Below are 16,576 nucleotides of genomic sequence, written 5' to 3' on the forward strand. Positions count from 1 at the left end.
TAATTCTGTAGGCTGATTAGCACTGAAGAAACTGTGACCCTATAAGGAGCTGGGACAATCCAGCTGTTCCACTTGTTACCGTAATGGCTTATCAGCCTTTGTGACTGAGGCATGATGTGTCATCTTAGGAACGACATCTAGACACCGCTCAGAGACTCCCTCTACATCTTCCCTTCCCCGTTTCAGGATCAATGGCCAATTCTCAGTATCTTTTAAATTCACTCCGACATCTATCAGGCACTGATACGACTTAAGTACATTCTACTAACAGTCTCTGCGTGTGCTTTGTTTCTGACCGCCCGAGGTGTCTCTCTCTCTAGCGACCTCGTCTGTCAATGTTAAGAATGTTAAAGCAGTGCGCTCAACAGGCACTGCTGGTGCCCCAGTCGTACCGCCCTCAGCCCCCTCTCCTAAACATGTGTACAGCAAGCACCCAGGACCTCCACCTGAGGGCTCTCTTTTTGGCCCCAGCAAGGAACAGAGCTTAAGCGCTGGCCTGAGGAGCACCCATCAGTGACGAATGTGAGTTGGAGGAGACATATCCCAGCTTGCTGGCCCCTCAGATGGGATGATTCTGAAGAATGTTTCCTAGAATTCACCAGGGATTGAGCAACCTGCTCAAGAGCATTCCTTTATTGGCTTTCTTCTCCTCCCTATTTCACATGCCGATTCCCCTAACAGTGCTTTCCAGGATAACCTCCCAGGGAGCCTACTTGTGCTTGAATCTTTGTCACAGGATCTGTACTGGGGGAACCCCATCTAAGAAAGGTACAACAATGACGCAACTTGATACCGATAAGGGAAGGCAGAACCCTGGGACATCCCATATTTAGATGTAGTCAGTATTCATAGTAAACAAAATATGTCATGGTATATTCGTGCTGAAGAACCTTTTCATGTCTTGGTCATAAGGAGCCTGAGAGCCTCAAGAAGCGAATGGAGCTGTCTTAAATCTCTGGGAATTAGTGCATTATATGTGTTCTAAAGATTGGATTTCAGTGGCTGTTTCCAGCTTCCATGGTATTAAATTTCCTTTTATTCTTCCCAGCACCATATTTCCAATAAGCCCTGAAAAAAACGTAACCCTGGGGAAGGATATTTTGCTATCTTAATAAAGTCTTTCAATCCTTAGGAGACAATTCACCATATTTTCATTCTCCAAAATATTAATTTTACTCCCTTAAAGAATCTTATGAAAATAATTGTATTTCTTGCCTGATTCCATGGGAGGTGAAGTTGAAAAAACTAGCTAATAAAGGATAATTCCAATATTACAGAAAAACAACACATGTGGAATATGGAAAGAATTAAGACCCAAAGGAAAAATGTCAAGTCCTCAAATCAAAAACCCTTTAAATAGAGAGTAATGCCCAGGGCCTCTCACTTGACTAATATGTGTTAGAGGTTATTCAAGGCGTACTTTGCTTTAAGCCAAGCAAGTAGGTGAAGAATTCAGGTTTCTATAAAAGATAAATTAATGGGTGAGGATTTACTTCACACATAGAATTAATAAATATTCCACTACAATACCATGCCCTGCAAAACATCAATCTTACTTTAGAGAAACCTGATTTACTTATTTTTAAAGACTGTCTCTAATTGGGAAAGTGATAATCATTCATTCAGGGAGTGAAGCCTGAACTAGGGCAGGAGGAAGAGGGATGCAGATGAAGGATGTGAAGGAGGCAGAAGTGACAGAACTTCACATAACCCATGGGATGTTGCCAGTGAGGGAAAAGCAGGGTCTCGAGATGCTACCCAGGTGTCTGAGTAGCATGGAAGATGACGTAGAGGTCTTCTTACCAGCAGATAGAATCCAGGCCACAGGGCCAGCCAGGGAAAGGGGACAGGTTCACTGGAGGGCACGCTGCATTACATGTGCCAGTGGGACACCGGGCGGAAACCCCCAACAGGCAGACGGCTACACGGGTCTGCAGACTGGAGAAGAGGTTTGGTCTGGGGAGGTCCGGCCTCTGGGCAGCAACTGAAGGCACGGAGTACGGTAGAGAACCTGCAGAATGCAAGGAGATGCAGGAGAGACGGGGTCAAGGACGGCCTGGAAACTATCTTAAGGGGTAGGCAAGAAAAGTAAGCCAAGCAGCCTGAGAAGAAACATGGGCAGAAAAGAAGCAGGTCAGAATCACTTCAAGGGGTCAATGAACACTTCATCATGAGCCAACACGTTGTGTTTTTATTATTCCTCTGTCAACAGGCATTATACCAAGTCTGCCTGGACAGGGCAGGATGCAGGGTGATGATGGGGTACCCACAAGGTCTGGGTGAGGGAGGACGGGTGCTCACTGGGTAGACTTGACTTTCCAGATGCTGACTGTCACAACCAACACGCCACATCACGACCTCCGAGTGTGTTCTCTTTGACACTTCCATGCCTGATTTCCCCTCAAATACAGGCCAATTTGGCACGCAATTAACTATCAGTGAGAAGACACCATGCTCAAAGTTACGCATTCCAAAACATCCTTCTAGGAAAATGGAAAATCATAAATGTCACAATTATCATAAATGACAATTTGACTGGAAAAGGACAAAAACAATCCCAAAAGAGAAAAAACAAATGACTCTTCTATTTATGAAAAATATTCAATTTCATTAGTAATAAAAACAGTAAAATTTAAAATCAGATGCCATTCTCACATCCCAAACTGGCAAAGATGAAAGATCTGATCATCTTTAGGGCATGACAAAACAAGTACTCTCTTATACTGCCAATGACAGCCCAACTTTCCTGGATGTATTTTTAAAACTGAATCAATATCTATAAAAGCATATTCAAAGTTTATATTTAATGGTTTTAAAAAAAATCAGAAAACAACTCGAATGTCAAAAATAAAATGTTAAAATGATTTAAATATATACCATAAGACAATATTCAACCATTGAAATTTTTTTTAAACAAGAAACTTTTTATGATATGGGGAAATGCTTATAATATTAAACAAAAAAGTAACTGAATATAAAGTCGCATACAGAATAAGTGCTCAATTATGTGAAGAAAAGAATGTACAAAAAGAAAACCTTGTCACGAGATTGGCAGTGGTGACCCCTAAAGGAACTGATTTTTTTCCCCCTTCCTTCTTATACTTTTCTGTATGAACATGGATTATTTTGATAATCGGGAGAAAAACACATACAAATATCTTCTGGCAATTCTAGTCCAGCCACAAGAGTAAGTACATAAGGACTACTGCTTGGCTTCAAGAGTATACAGTGCTCAAGGGCACAAGAAAGACTGAGGTGTGACCTTTGAGCAGGTAAAAAACAAACAAACCCATCTTTAAGATGTGCAGATGACATAAATATACAAGCATAAAACATAGACTATCACAGCAGTTGAATAAAAATGTAATTCCTGGGTTTTTGCCCAAGTGACTTTCTCTGTAACTACCCTCGTACCAAAATGCCTGAGTTTCTAGAAGCAGACTTAAATATACTTGATGTGAGGTGTAAATGGACAATAAACTGGTTACCCTGACCTTGAACAATGATAAGTCCATGACAGCGGTTGACCACCACCCTAGGCTGAATGTGCCTTTCCAATTCATAGTCATTCCATGAAGAGTAGGAGAAAAATAGATTGAACTTTAATTGAATCAGGAATGCAGTTTGAGAAAGAAGGAAGAAGAGAGAAATGAGGCAGTGAGGCAATAAGAGAGAACCCAGCTCCTACAGATTAGTCACACGAGATTTCTAAAGTGGATTTGCAGTCATATTTGTCTTCATTAGCTGTGAGTTAATGACAGGAAGTGTCCATTTCCTAACACAACTTGGCTGTGTATATAGAATAATTTGGATCAAAGTAAGGTACATTTCCAAGTCCATCTGAGCTTGCCAATTAGCTTTAAGAGTTTTGCACAGGCTGTTCTGGGCTGGTAACATAAGGCACAGAGATTGGGGGCCAGTCCCACCTTTACAGGTTTCCTGGCACCCCAGCCCTATAATACCTGGTAAATGGCTGCCCCGTGGCTCAGCGGATGCTGGTGTCTGGAAGGAGGGGACCGCTGTATGACGAGTGGTCTCCCCACAGCGTGAGAGCACGAGACAGGGAAAAGATAACGAACACTTTATTTTGGTTATTGAATTAATCCAAAAGGAAATGTAGATTAAATCAATATTTAATTCAGAAGAAGTCAGTTTCTGTTACAAAGCCATGATGAAATTTCAAAGAGTAGAGAGGGTGTTTATGGGGGCAGGATCTTGGAACTTCAGAGCTATATTACGGCCTTCTTTGGTGGTAAGCATGGATTGCTGTGGTTTGACATGGCAAATGATTAAAAAAAAAAAAAAGAATACCAAATAAAAACGTATGCAGCTACTATTTACCTATATTAACAAGCTTCATATAAAAGCATAAATATATTTTATGGTGATAATGAGGGAGACACCTCTACACTATCCCAGTGTATATTCATTCACCTGAGGTCAGTTCACCCCCTTCCTTTCAAGGAACAATTTAAAGAGTGGACCATTAAAGCAGAAAAGCTTTCTACATAAGGATTATGGCATTTCTCCATGTATATGGGACGGACAAGAGAGGTACCAGCTGTAACCAAATCAACTTGCTGGAGGGTTTGCAAATAGCGTTTTTCATAGACTTAGGCATTTGATCACAACAAAACTATGTCTACTGATGTGAGATCCAGAAGGTCCTTGTGGACCAACTGCATCAGATGGAGAACCAGAATTCCCTGTGGAATAATCCATCAGACAAAGAACCAGAATTCATAGGAAGATGGCTACATCAGCACTGAGAAGAGTTCCTTTCCATGTAGGGAATCATGGATTCTTCTTTTTAACCCCAGGCTTCACCTCCTCTCCCCAAAGCAGATGAACTTCTACTTCTCAAAAGAACTGAGGCCACCACGTGGGAATTCTCTTAACATCTACTCCTTGTACTTTAATCTTACCCTGTTGCAACCCCCCCCCCCCCCTGCCACAGAGCTGCCCCAGCCCCTGCCCAGAGCTAACCCCGCAGGCGCCTTTCCCCCTTCCCCCAGGACAGCGCTTCATCAGTTAGCTGCAGCCCTGCCCACCCTCTCCTCCCCAGCCCTCGTCGTTTCTTGCCACTGACACCTTCCTACCTGGGCTCCTGGCCTCTGGTCAATCTGTCACTCGTGGTGCCTTCTTAATGTTCAACTTCAACTCTCTGCTTAAAAGAACCTTCTTTGCTTCCCAAATTATAAATGGGTTATATTCAGATGGTTACTAGACTTATCATGGTGATCAATTCATAATGTATTTAAAAGTCAATTCCCTATGTTGTTTACTTGAAACTAACATGATACTGTATGTCAACTTCTTTTCAGTTAAAAAAAAAAACAAAGTGGGTGAATCTAATAATTTGATTCTCACCAGCAGTATCTGAGACTTCATGCTGTTCCACATTCTTGTCAGGATTTGCCATTATCAGACTTAAAAACATTTTGCTTATCAGGTGGAGGTGAGGGTGTATCTTGTGGGGGGTTTGTAATCACATTACTCAAGAGGTTGAGCAACTTTTCATTTTACTGGTTCCTTGCGGTTCCTCTTTATGAAGTGCTTGTTCAAGTATTTCGCCACCCTTCTCCACTCCTGGATTTTTGCTTCAGTTGGTTGCCTATCCTCCTTATTGATTCACAGGCATTCTTTACATATTCTTCTTTGTGAATTTACGAGTGTTTTAAATATTTTATCTTTTCACTCTCTATATAGGCTTTCGATAAAGTTCATAATTTTAATGTAGCCAAAGTTATCAATTGTTTCCTATGTGACTTATGCTCTTTGTCTCTTAAGAAATTATTTCCGACCTCATGTTAATAAAGATATTTTTAAATATCAAAACAATAAACAAACAGGTCATACTCCCAAAAGTCCTTTATAAATTGGAAGTTATACTTAAGCCCACATTCAGGCCTCCATTTGCCCGACATTTACTGAGCACGTAACACGTGTCAGGCACTGTGCTGGGCAGCCTATATAATGTACCTGAAGCAGAGTTCTCTTCAGAGAATGTTACAGAGCCAGCTCTTACAGTCTAAGCATCATTTATCCTCCCTCCATTCAGCTGATATTCACTCGGCACCTACCACGCATCAGGCATTGTATTGGGCACGGAGGGTATAATAAAAGACTCAGACCGGCTCTCAGGAGGTTTACAGTCTACCAGGGGAAGCCACTCTTCATAGAAAGGGAACGCCCCTGCTGTGAAGAACGCTCAGGACTCTCCTTCAGACAGGCACAGTGTCTACAGCCAGACTTCTGACCAGAAAAAAGACAACCTGTCAACATGCAAGTAACAGGAATAGAAAAAGAACTGCGCTCAGTTTAAGTCTTTAATGCATTTAATTACTTTGATTTGCTTTTGCTACATCTTGTAAACCACTGCCTACTTATACTTTATCATTTTCTATCCAGAGAATGTAAATTTCATCCAATTTACCCTCAGTAAAAGAAGAAAGCTATAATATCCTCTCTTACTAAGTGCTTCTCCTCTCCTATTAATTGCTTTCAAGCTGCTGGTGGAAATGAATTCTATACTCTAATACTGGAATTTAAAAACAGTTAAACTCTCTGCAAGGAAAAGCTACCTTTCTTTAGCTGAAGATTCTTCATGAAATTTGATAATGCTTTCTATCTAATATATAAATATCAAATCCTGTTTAATTCCTGGATAAAGTTTACAGTACTGGAAAGTAAACTCTCTCATTCACTTGCTCAGTATGGAAAAGTATGAGGACGGCAAGGTATTTGCCATGTTTCTTACAGAAAGGGGTGCGGGTGTCACAGATAAAGTACTTACAATGGAAGAATTTTGACAAGGAAAGTGACTGGTGTTTGCTGGCACCAATTACACAGGAACACAATCAGAGAAGTTAGGAAACCTCACTACCATCACTTTGTGACACAGCCAGGACTCAAACCCAGACCAAGATGATTCTGAATCTAACACTCTTCCCCCCACCACTTAAAATACACTTAAGTGTCACCCAGGGCATACATGTGAAACAGAATACCGATGATTTTCATTGTATTATCTTCTCATGTTTCATACACACACTGGTTACAACTAAACATCAAGCCAGCAATTATTCCCTTAGGAATGTATCTCTATATTTCTGGTACTGCAGTAAGAAGGGAGTGCTACTTGCTATAGGTGATTAAAAGTTATTTTCTCCTGGATGACAGTTCCTAAACCGATCTCCTGGGCATGGCAAAATGTGACCCGGGGAGCAAGGTATCTGCATCAAATGTTAGAGCCAACAATCATCAAAGAAGCAGAATACTTAGCTGAAAAAGAGTGTGTGGGTTCACATCCTGGTGGACGGCTATGAGTGCCTCCCTTCGTACATTTCGTAAGACGGCTGAGGGGAAAGACTACAGCCAAGATGTCTAAATGGAACCTCAGGCTGTATCACATAAGGTTCAGGTAACACATCTGCTACGTGCCTTTTCTTTTTCTTTCCAATTTTAAGTATTTAAAAAAATTCCTCTGAACTTGTTAATTGGTAAACTGAAACAAAAACCTTAAAAGAAGAAAAAAACCACTTTCATAATCTGCAGTCTATTGGAAAAACTTGTACTTCACTTAATAAATTAGAAATTATCCGATTCTTTCAAGGATCGTCTAGAGCAGCACTGTCCAATAGAATTTTGTGAGCCATGTACATTATTTTAAAATTTTAGGAGCAACATTAAAAAAGCAAAAAGAAATTAATTGTAATAATGTATTTAACTCAAAATATCCAAAATATCATTTCCACATAGAATCAATATAAAAAGTATTAAAATATTGACATAATTTTTTCTCACAGTAACACTTCAAAATCTGTTGTGTATTTTGCACTTACAGCACATCTCAACTCAGGCACTAAATTTTCATCAGAAATACTTGATCTGATTTAAACTTTAAAAAATTTACAGTTGAAAAGTAGATGCCCAAGTTGTCCCACACATACGTAAAAGTTTTCCAATAACTGAATTAACTATTAGTTCTAAATTTTAAATGAACTAAAATTAAATAAAATTTAAAATTCAGTGCCTCTGTCATACTAGCCATATTTTGAATACTCATAATGGCCATATGTGGCCACCATATTGGACAATGCAGGTCTAGAGCTTTCACTTCGCAAATCTGGTCAATTCTGGTAAGAATTCTTCCAGATGGGGAAAGATCTGTTTACTCATGAAGAAAATCCAGGAAGACTAACTCCCAACGCTCTGCCCTTCTGAATGAGTGAGTCCCACATGGCAGGATATGGTCACTCTTAGTTTATTCAGGACAAAGATGACCTTCCCTGGTCTAAACTATCATAACATGATAGAAAAGGCAGCACAGTAAGCCGAGGTTCAAACTGGAGAGATTTTAAAACCACGGATATTCTTTTGAGTCAGATTCTCTGTCTCCCTTCTAAAAGTATTCTGGCAAATTTACTGGCATGTTTCTTGAGATTCACCAGGTACTAGTTCCATATGCCCCACTCTACACACAGTACATCATTTAATCTCACAGCAATCCTGTGAGATAGGGTGAGAGCCAGAGAGGGTGTTAATAATTTGTTCAAGGTCATACACCTAATTATAAGGTGCAGAGCTAGGATTCAAGCCCAGAAAGTCAGATTAAAAAAAAAAAAAAAAAAAAAGCCTGCCATAGAAGCCCTCTGATTCTAACCACACACCCTAAGTTCCTACTTTTCAAAGGCTCCTCACAATTCTCACGGAGTAGGCGGGGCAGAACAGAGCAGGAATCGCCTTGTACTTCACCAGGGAGACACAGGAGCTACCCAGCAGAGCAGTCCCTCCACCCCGTGTCCAATGCCTTTTCTAAGATGCCTGGGGTCAGGAGCCAGGCAGGGGGTACCTGTCGTCTACTATGTACCACGCATGCTGCCATCACGCCTTGTTCACTCTTCCAAACCACTCTGGAAGGAAGTCGTATCCACACATAAAGAGATGAGAGTTCCATCAGGTAAGGAAGGCTGCCTTCGGTCACACAGCCAGCTTGCACCACAGCTGGAATTCCAACCCAGGTCTGCGTCCGGCCGAGGTGGTGCCTCAGCCTAGGGCCTCCTGGTGATAAGACTCTCCCCAGACCGCAGTGACTCTCTTTGCTCGAGAGAAACCTTCTACCAAGCTGATATGACATGAGCGACCATATACAGCAGAAGGTAGGATCAGATTTCTTCGTAATTCAGATGCTGTTAATCAGAGTGGCTGTTCTTATGTCTTCCGATTTGGTAAAGTTTTATTGTATTTACATGGGATGAATTCACAATTCAAAAAACAAAAACCAAAAAAGATACAGAGCAGGTTGGTTTTATCTGGTTAAATCTTCAGAGACAGGGATTTCAAGGGCAAACACGAATTAGCTGCGGAAGGCACTGGCAGATGGAATTGGCTTTTCCCCAGAGCTGGATTAAACAGGCCAGCCTGGAACTGATCCAGGGTGACAACTCACAGAGGGGGACTAAATCATCATTGGAATACACTGGAAACATGGAGCCCCTTAACTCGGGGGTGCACTCGACTCATTACATAACAGGCAAAATGGCAATCAGACCTATTTTCACTCAAGCAGACAGTGCCTCTGAGTGGAAAGAAACACCCTTCACCAGCTCAAGCCTGTCTCTGTTGAGAATATTTCCCTCATAGAACTGTATGAGCAGAAGCAGGCCTCACCAGCAACCCCAATTATCACCTGGCTGGCAGGTCTCTGGAATTCTGGATCTGAACAGCGCATGGCAGACTGTTATTATTAGCCAAATTTTAAACAGGTTTATGAACACCTGGTTCGGAAAATCAGAAGTAATAAATCCCTTATTTCCAATGTTCAGGGAAAGGTATGTATTTTTTATTAATAGTCTTTATTAATAGACGATCAGTTTCTCCCACCCCCCACTAAATAAACATGGAGCAGATATTTAAAGATTATCAGTTTGATAGAGTGCCAACAGGACACCCACCTGTCTTGGGTCAGCCTCGGCTTTCCCATGAGCAGGAACTTTGCTCAAATAATTTCATAACTCATAAGTGCTTACAGTTCCCATTTAAAAAGACAAAAAACAAAAAACAAGCCAAGCTTCCTCACCTAACCCAACCAACAGTTGTTAGGACAATTTAAAAACATTTGAGAAATCAATAGTTCAATTCACGACATAAGAGCAATTTTTCCTTCCCCAGAATCTGTGAACAAAAAAGATCACCTTTCCACAAATGAGACGGTATCTGTGAAAATACTCTTCAAATCCCCTGCACGTGGCAGACCCTCCTGGACAGGGTGTGGGTCAGTCCCAAGTACATACCATGCACTGGTTCCCTTGGCCTGAGCCCCACCCTCAAGTTCATGACAAGAGCAAGGCCCCTACAGGACCAGGTTGAACAGGCCTCTCTGTTTTGAGAAACAGAGCTGGATCAAAGTCTTTGGGGACAATTATTTAACTTTCCACTTTGATTTCCTTGAATGCATACTGCAGGAGGTTACTCAGCCCCTATTTCTGTTACTAATATTTTCCCAAAGTGACCTTTATAAATTAAAATCTATAGAGTTAATCATAAATCACCTATTAGTCAACTGTTTTCAACTTTTATTTAGGCAATTCCTCTACCCACGCTGTCATCAAAAACTAAAATTGGGTAATTCGAATTGGCCATCTCTACTTCCCCTTTCAGAGAGAAATGATAACAAAGGGTGAATGATCCACAGAGAAGCTCAAAAGGAAAGACAACTTAAAGCCAGCTGTGCCCATTATAAAGAGGTCTTAAACTTGTTTGTAAATGGTGACAGAACAAACTATGTCAGAACTGAAGGCACGGAATTTACAGCATTAAACTTAGTATCATTAGTGAAACTTTACAGGGTCCTTTACAACATTTGTGTACGTTCATCAAAGTGGTATTTCTAGCCAAAAACAAAAACAAAAAAACTAGTGTTCATCATTCAGGGCCCCAAAGTTTGGAACACTGAACCTCTTTCAAGAAGTAAGTTGCCACCCACCTCGAAAGGGTTTCCAAAGAATCACTGATAGTAAGGGTATCTGATTTCATTGACTCACCTATTATATCTGCAGGAATGCTGGGACGTCTCAATGAACAACTTCAGAAAAATGCCACCTGGAGAAACAAATTGAACAAAACATTACTTTTTTTTTTAAACACACAAGAAAGGCTTACCATACAATTTTATGTCTCATTAAAATATGTGATGTTTCAAATATTGGCCCCCAGGTTGCATATAAGTTCAGCTTGCATTACAATGTAGCCACCCCTTCCTGGGAACACTGATGCACTAACCCAAAGTCCAAACCACTGATGAACCAGAAAAAAATAAGAGAGCAGGGAGGAAGGTGCAGCCCATGAACATGCACCTTACAACATCCTTTCCTTTCCCCTCACAAGGGGATCAACTTGAAAACACAACCTGTGACCTTGAGGGCACTTTATGAACAAACATAAAAAGCTCAAATAATCCAAAAACAAATTATGGAATGAAATATAAAATTGTGAATGAGGAATCCATCCTGGCAGCACTTTACATCCTTTTTCAGTTATTCTGTTAACTTTTTTTAAAGCTAAATTCACAAGGATGTCAAAAATTGGAGAAATGGGGAAATGGTCATTAAAACCCTCACATAGTAAACAGAGGAATCGAGAAGAAGAATTTCTTTAATGATTAGTTAGTTTATTCCAAAATCAAGTATTCCTTTTGGTGTTCTCAAAGTCTTTAGATAACCTTTTAAAATTATAAGCCTATTTAATACGGTCACAAAATAGACCAAAATGTCTTTCAGCACTGCTTTGAAATATTAAACATAAATGGAACAAATTTCTTATATAAAATATCACAGTTGCCATTTGTTGGGAATTTATTGTGCCCCCAGGACTGTGTGGCATCAGATTATAACCTTTCCAGACAGGGAGTATGTCCATTAACATATGAGGAAGCAGATGTTGAAAGAAGCAGAGAAACTTCCCCAGTATCACACAGATCCAGGGTTTCCAAATCATGCTCTTTTCACTCTGCCATGTGGCCCCTTGAAGGCACTCCTTTCACTCTATGTAGTCTATTCATCACCTCCCCAAATAGAAATCTGACATTCCTTAAAGTAAAAGTCTGGAAAGGAAACCGACTAGCAGATAAAATTAACTTGTGCTTTCTGCATGTTTAAAAATGTTGAGCCTAATCATGCCATTTAGGATTGTAACATAATACAGTACACAAGTAAAAACTTACATCCAGATAACTAGGTTAACATGTGCAGCATCAGTATAAATCCAGACTGGACCTGAGGTTGAAAAGCCAATACTGGACTCAAAGGCTCCTCTATATAAAGAAATCATTTTAGTTCAGTTACAAACTCGAAGATACTGGACAATGCTCATTGGGTTTCAGTTGAGAAAAAATACATACATAAAAGAATTCTGAATTCCTAAGGTCCTTTGTTATATAATAGCTTGGGGGAGTTATGATTTTTTAAAAAGGTTCTTTATAAGTTAATTACTAGTTAAATTCCAAGAATTTCCCACAGTTTAATTTTACCCTTTCAGGAAACATCATGGGAAGTCATGATCAGTATTTTTATCTGGAAACAGCTTCTGTGAAATAAGCCACTAGGATTATTATGAATGGGTCTGTTATAAATGAAGTTCTTGATGTTTCATTACCTCTAAAAGCTAAATGGGTCACAAAAATACTTGAATTAGCACACCTCCAAATCAAGGATAACATTTAAAAATCTCTTTGGTTACATACAAGGCAAGCAAAAGTTCTGGACAGTTAAGGCACATCTCGAGACCCTAACAGCAGAGAAGGCAGGGTTGAATCCTGATTCCCACCTAAAGTTCTCCAAACTCACACTGCCGAGAAAAAGCACCTCCTAGAATACATAAATTTGGCCTAAGGTCCAAAGAAGTATGCTATCTGGGAGTAAGTTTTCAGTATCATGATAAAGCTTTTCTGACAGCCAAGTCCCATCTTGTGAAACCACCAAAGTGATCAGAAAGATGAATCATGCCAATTCTGTTATTGGATATGGTTGGTAAGTAGGGTGTTATATATAGTTTTTTATTTTTTAATGCTATTTCAAAAAAATACAGTAGACTGAAAATATGTCAAATCTCACAGTCCTCAAAAGTTCATAAAAAATAGTTAATGTATTAGGCATTAACTGTCAGGCACTGTTCTATGAACTTCATGGAAATTAACTCATTTATTTCTCACAAAAACCCTGAAGTAGGTACTAAATATACCCACTAATTTTATTATTTTTTTAATTAAATTTTATTGGAGTACAGTTGCTTTACAGTGTTGTTAAAGATTTTTTTTTTTTGATGTGGATCATTTTTAAAGTCTTTATTGAATCTGTTACAATATTGTTTCCGTTTTATGTTTTGGTTTTTTGGCTGAGAGGCATGTGGGATCTTAGATCTCAGCTCCCAGACCAGGTATCGAACCCACACCCCCTGCACTGGAAGTGCAGCACTCACAAAAGCATTATCATGCAGCCATATCACCATTTTTCCATTTCTCTATGTGCAAATATGTTTTTCATTTACAGGTTGTTAAACACATGGGAGCTTATAAAAATTAGAAATATGTTTCTTATTTATCATTCTTTTGTCTTCATTTTTGTAGATTTTTAAAAATTAATTTTTATTGGAGTATAGTCCATTTACAATGTTGTGTTAGTTTCTGCTGTAGAGCAAAGTGAATCAGTTATACATACACATATATCCACTTTTTTTTAGATTCTTTTCCCATATAGGTCATTACAGAGTATTGACTTCCCTGTGCTATACAGTAGATTCTTTTCTTTTTTTTTTTTAAGATTTTTTTGATGTGGACCATTTTTGAAGTTTTTATTGAATTTGTTACAATACTGCTTCTGTTTTATGTTTTGGTTTTTTGGCAGAGAGGCATGTAGGATCTTAGCTCCCCGACCAGGGATCGAACCTGCACCGCCTACATTGGAAGGCAAAGTCTTAAACCATTGGAAGTCCCTAGTAGATTCTTATTAGTTACCTATTTTATATATAATAGTGTATATATGTCAATCCCAAACTCCTAATTTATCCCTCCCTCACTTCCCCCCTTGGTAACCATAAGTTTGTTTTCTACATTTTTGACTCTATTTCTATTTTGTAAATATGTTCATTTGTAGATTAGTAGTCTGCTGAGCTATTTAAATTATTCATAGCCCAATAAATACAGGTACTATTTCTTCTAGCAAGGATTCTTAAAAAAATTCAAACCACCACATTTTTGCACATTAAGGAGTTAAAAAGTTTTTGCTTCCCATTCATCCCCATTTGGTTCCCTGCCCTTTGGTTCCACTTCCGGAGATCAGGAGGAGAAACAATAGCTGCCTTTAGTGCGGGAGCACAGCACCCACGTGACAGGCCCCAGCTCTTATTTATTGAACTGAATTGCCAAAAACAGGAAGCTCAGTTTAAGACCCCTTTCTCAGTTATAAATTTCTATAACTTGACATGCACTGATTTGAACTGTTTCATGTTACTCTGTAAAACTAGAACCAAGAAGTGTAAGTTATCTTGAAGTTAGAAGGCTAGATTTCAGCTTAACCGAAGAAAGAATGTCATCATAAACAGCTGTCCCACAGAGGTCCAGGCTGCCTCTGGGTGGGTGAAGAGGCAGCTGCTTGTGATCACAGATGCCCGTAGAAGGGGAAAGTCTCAATAACCGTCCTGTAACAGAAAGAGGCATTTCATGAACCCTGCGGTAGTTCACAAAGCCCATACTTGGTAAGGATGGGGGCTCCCGCGGCAGAGAACTGTGTAAGTTACACGACACTTTGAAATTCATTTTCTCATTTGATCAACACTAGGAGTGGAAGGTAGCTGGAGTGGGGTTGGGAACAGACATCATTTATTATTCCCATTTTACAGACTAGGAATTTGAACAATTTAAATTGAATCACACAGTAAACACTATAATCTGGGCTCCAACCCAGGACTTCTGACTCCCAAGTCCAGGGTATTTCCAACTAGGCAATATTGCAACAACCAAGACCATACTTATTCATCAAGGACAGGAGCAATGATGGGTCCCAAAGATGTGAAGCACGGAAGTGAATACCAAAGGAGATGAGCTGAAAGCAAAATATGGTAAGAGCCCTACTACTCTCACAAACCACCCCTTCTACCTCACTAAGAAGTACTCTATATTTTTGGTAGAGACACTTCTCTCGCTTACATGTGTCCACTAAAGGAATATTTGTCCAAATCCTACTTTACTGTGCTATGTTGATACAATAAATGCTTGGGGCAGTCGGTTCACATTTTAAGGGGAGTTAGGGGCAACATAACAAACACAAAGAGCAGTATCCCGGGACTTCCCTGGTGGTGCAGTGCTTAAGAATCCGCCTGCCAATGCTGGGGACATGGGTTCGATCCCTGGTCCGGGAAGATCCCACATGCCATGGAGGAACTAAGCCCATGCGCCACAACTACTGAGCCTGCACTCTAGAGCCCGTGAGACACAACTACTGAGCCCGAGCCCCACAACTACTGAAGCCTGCACCCCTAGAGCCTGTGCTCCGCAAGAAGAGAGAAACCACCGCAATGAGAAGCCCGTGCACCGCGATGAAGGGCACCCCCGCTTGCCACAACTAGAGAAAGCCTGCACGTAGCAACGAAGACCCAATGCAGCCAAAAAAATAAAGAAAGAAAGAAAAAAAAAAGGGGAATGTCCCATTTCTGCATCCAAAGTATAAACTGTCACTCAAAGCCTAGGCTGGGAGTTAAAAAAAAAAAAGTCAATGGAATGCACTGACTATTCTAACAACAGGTCCGGGATAACCTTGGGTCTGACAACAGGAGTTTAACAGAAATGGGTCAGCCACTGAAGGACTGCTGAACCTTACAAGATTTTCCAGGAAAGACGTAAGAGTGTCAAATTTCACAAACCTGTCTACCAAGTAGAGAGGGTGGCAGACTGCCAAAGGCTGGACTGTGATAACTCATGTGAAATCCTGGGAACTTGAACCTCTGCAATGCCTGCCCTGCCACTCAGCCACACAGGGAATGCCTGAAGTTCAAGTTTCCAAAGACCTCACAGACTACAAGCTGAATGTTCATCACAGAAACTTCCTTTTACTCGTAAGGAAGGAGAAATGACTCAATCCAAAACTCCCCACATCAACATGAATGTGTTAAAGGGTAAGTTTTTAAGTATCTGCGCACCACAGAATAGCCTACTTGGATTTTATCTCCTGCATTTGGACAGTGCAAGGCACAGGGCAGATGTTTCATGAATGTTTACCGTGTAAACGAATGGATGATCGCATTAGGAAAATTTGCCACAGATAGAAAAGGCACGATATGGGAAAGAGAGAAATACTGGGTTAATAGGAATGAGAAAATCATCAAGCCAAGATGACAGCAGGAATTCCAGAATGAGGAGAAAACACCAGAGGTGAAGGGTAACTCAGCAGGCATGGAGGAGTACGGGGTGGTGGTTATGCTGTCCTCACAGGGGAGTCCTCAAGTCGGTGCATAATGTCTTCTGTCCTGGAGTATCCTTAGGATACAGGTGGTGGAGAAGGCTAACGGAGTGAGTGTGCACAGT

General features: G+C 40.3%; 1 protein-coding gene across 3 annotated transcripts in view; it reads right to left on the reverse strand.

The window, feature by feature from the left end:
* Nucleotides 1-16,576, reverse strand: part of LHFPL2 (LHFPL tetraspan subfamily member 2) — a 176,020-nt gene that overhangs the window by 76,555 nt on the left and 82,889 nt on the right. For 2 of the 3 annotated variants that reach the window (XM_057540090.1, XM_057540092.1), the window contains exon 3: nucleotides 11,046-11,103. The gene's annotated coding sequence lies outside the window, so the exon portion shown is untranslated. Of the gene's footprint in view, nucleotides 1-1,803; nucleotides 2,012-11,045; nucleotides 11,104-16,576 lie in introns of all 3 variants that reach the window. The other variant, XM_057540091.1, reaches the window with a different exon arrangement.

Source organism: Balaenoptera acutorostrata, chromosome 2 (assembly GCF_949987535.1).
Source record: "Balaenoptera acutorostrata chromosome 2, mBalAcu1.1, whole genome shotgun sequence".
Taxonomy (NCBI): Eukaryota; Metazoa; Chordata; class Mammalia; order Artiodactyla; family Balaenopteridae; genus Balaenoptera; species Balaenoptera acutorostrata.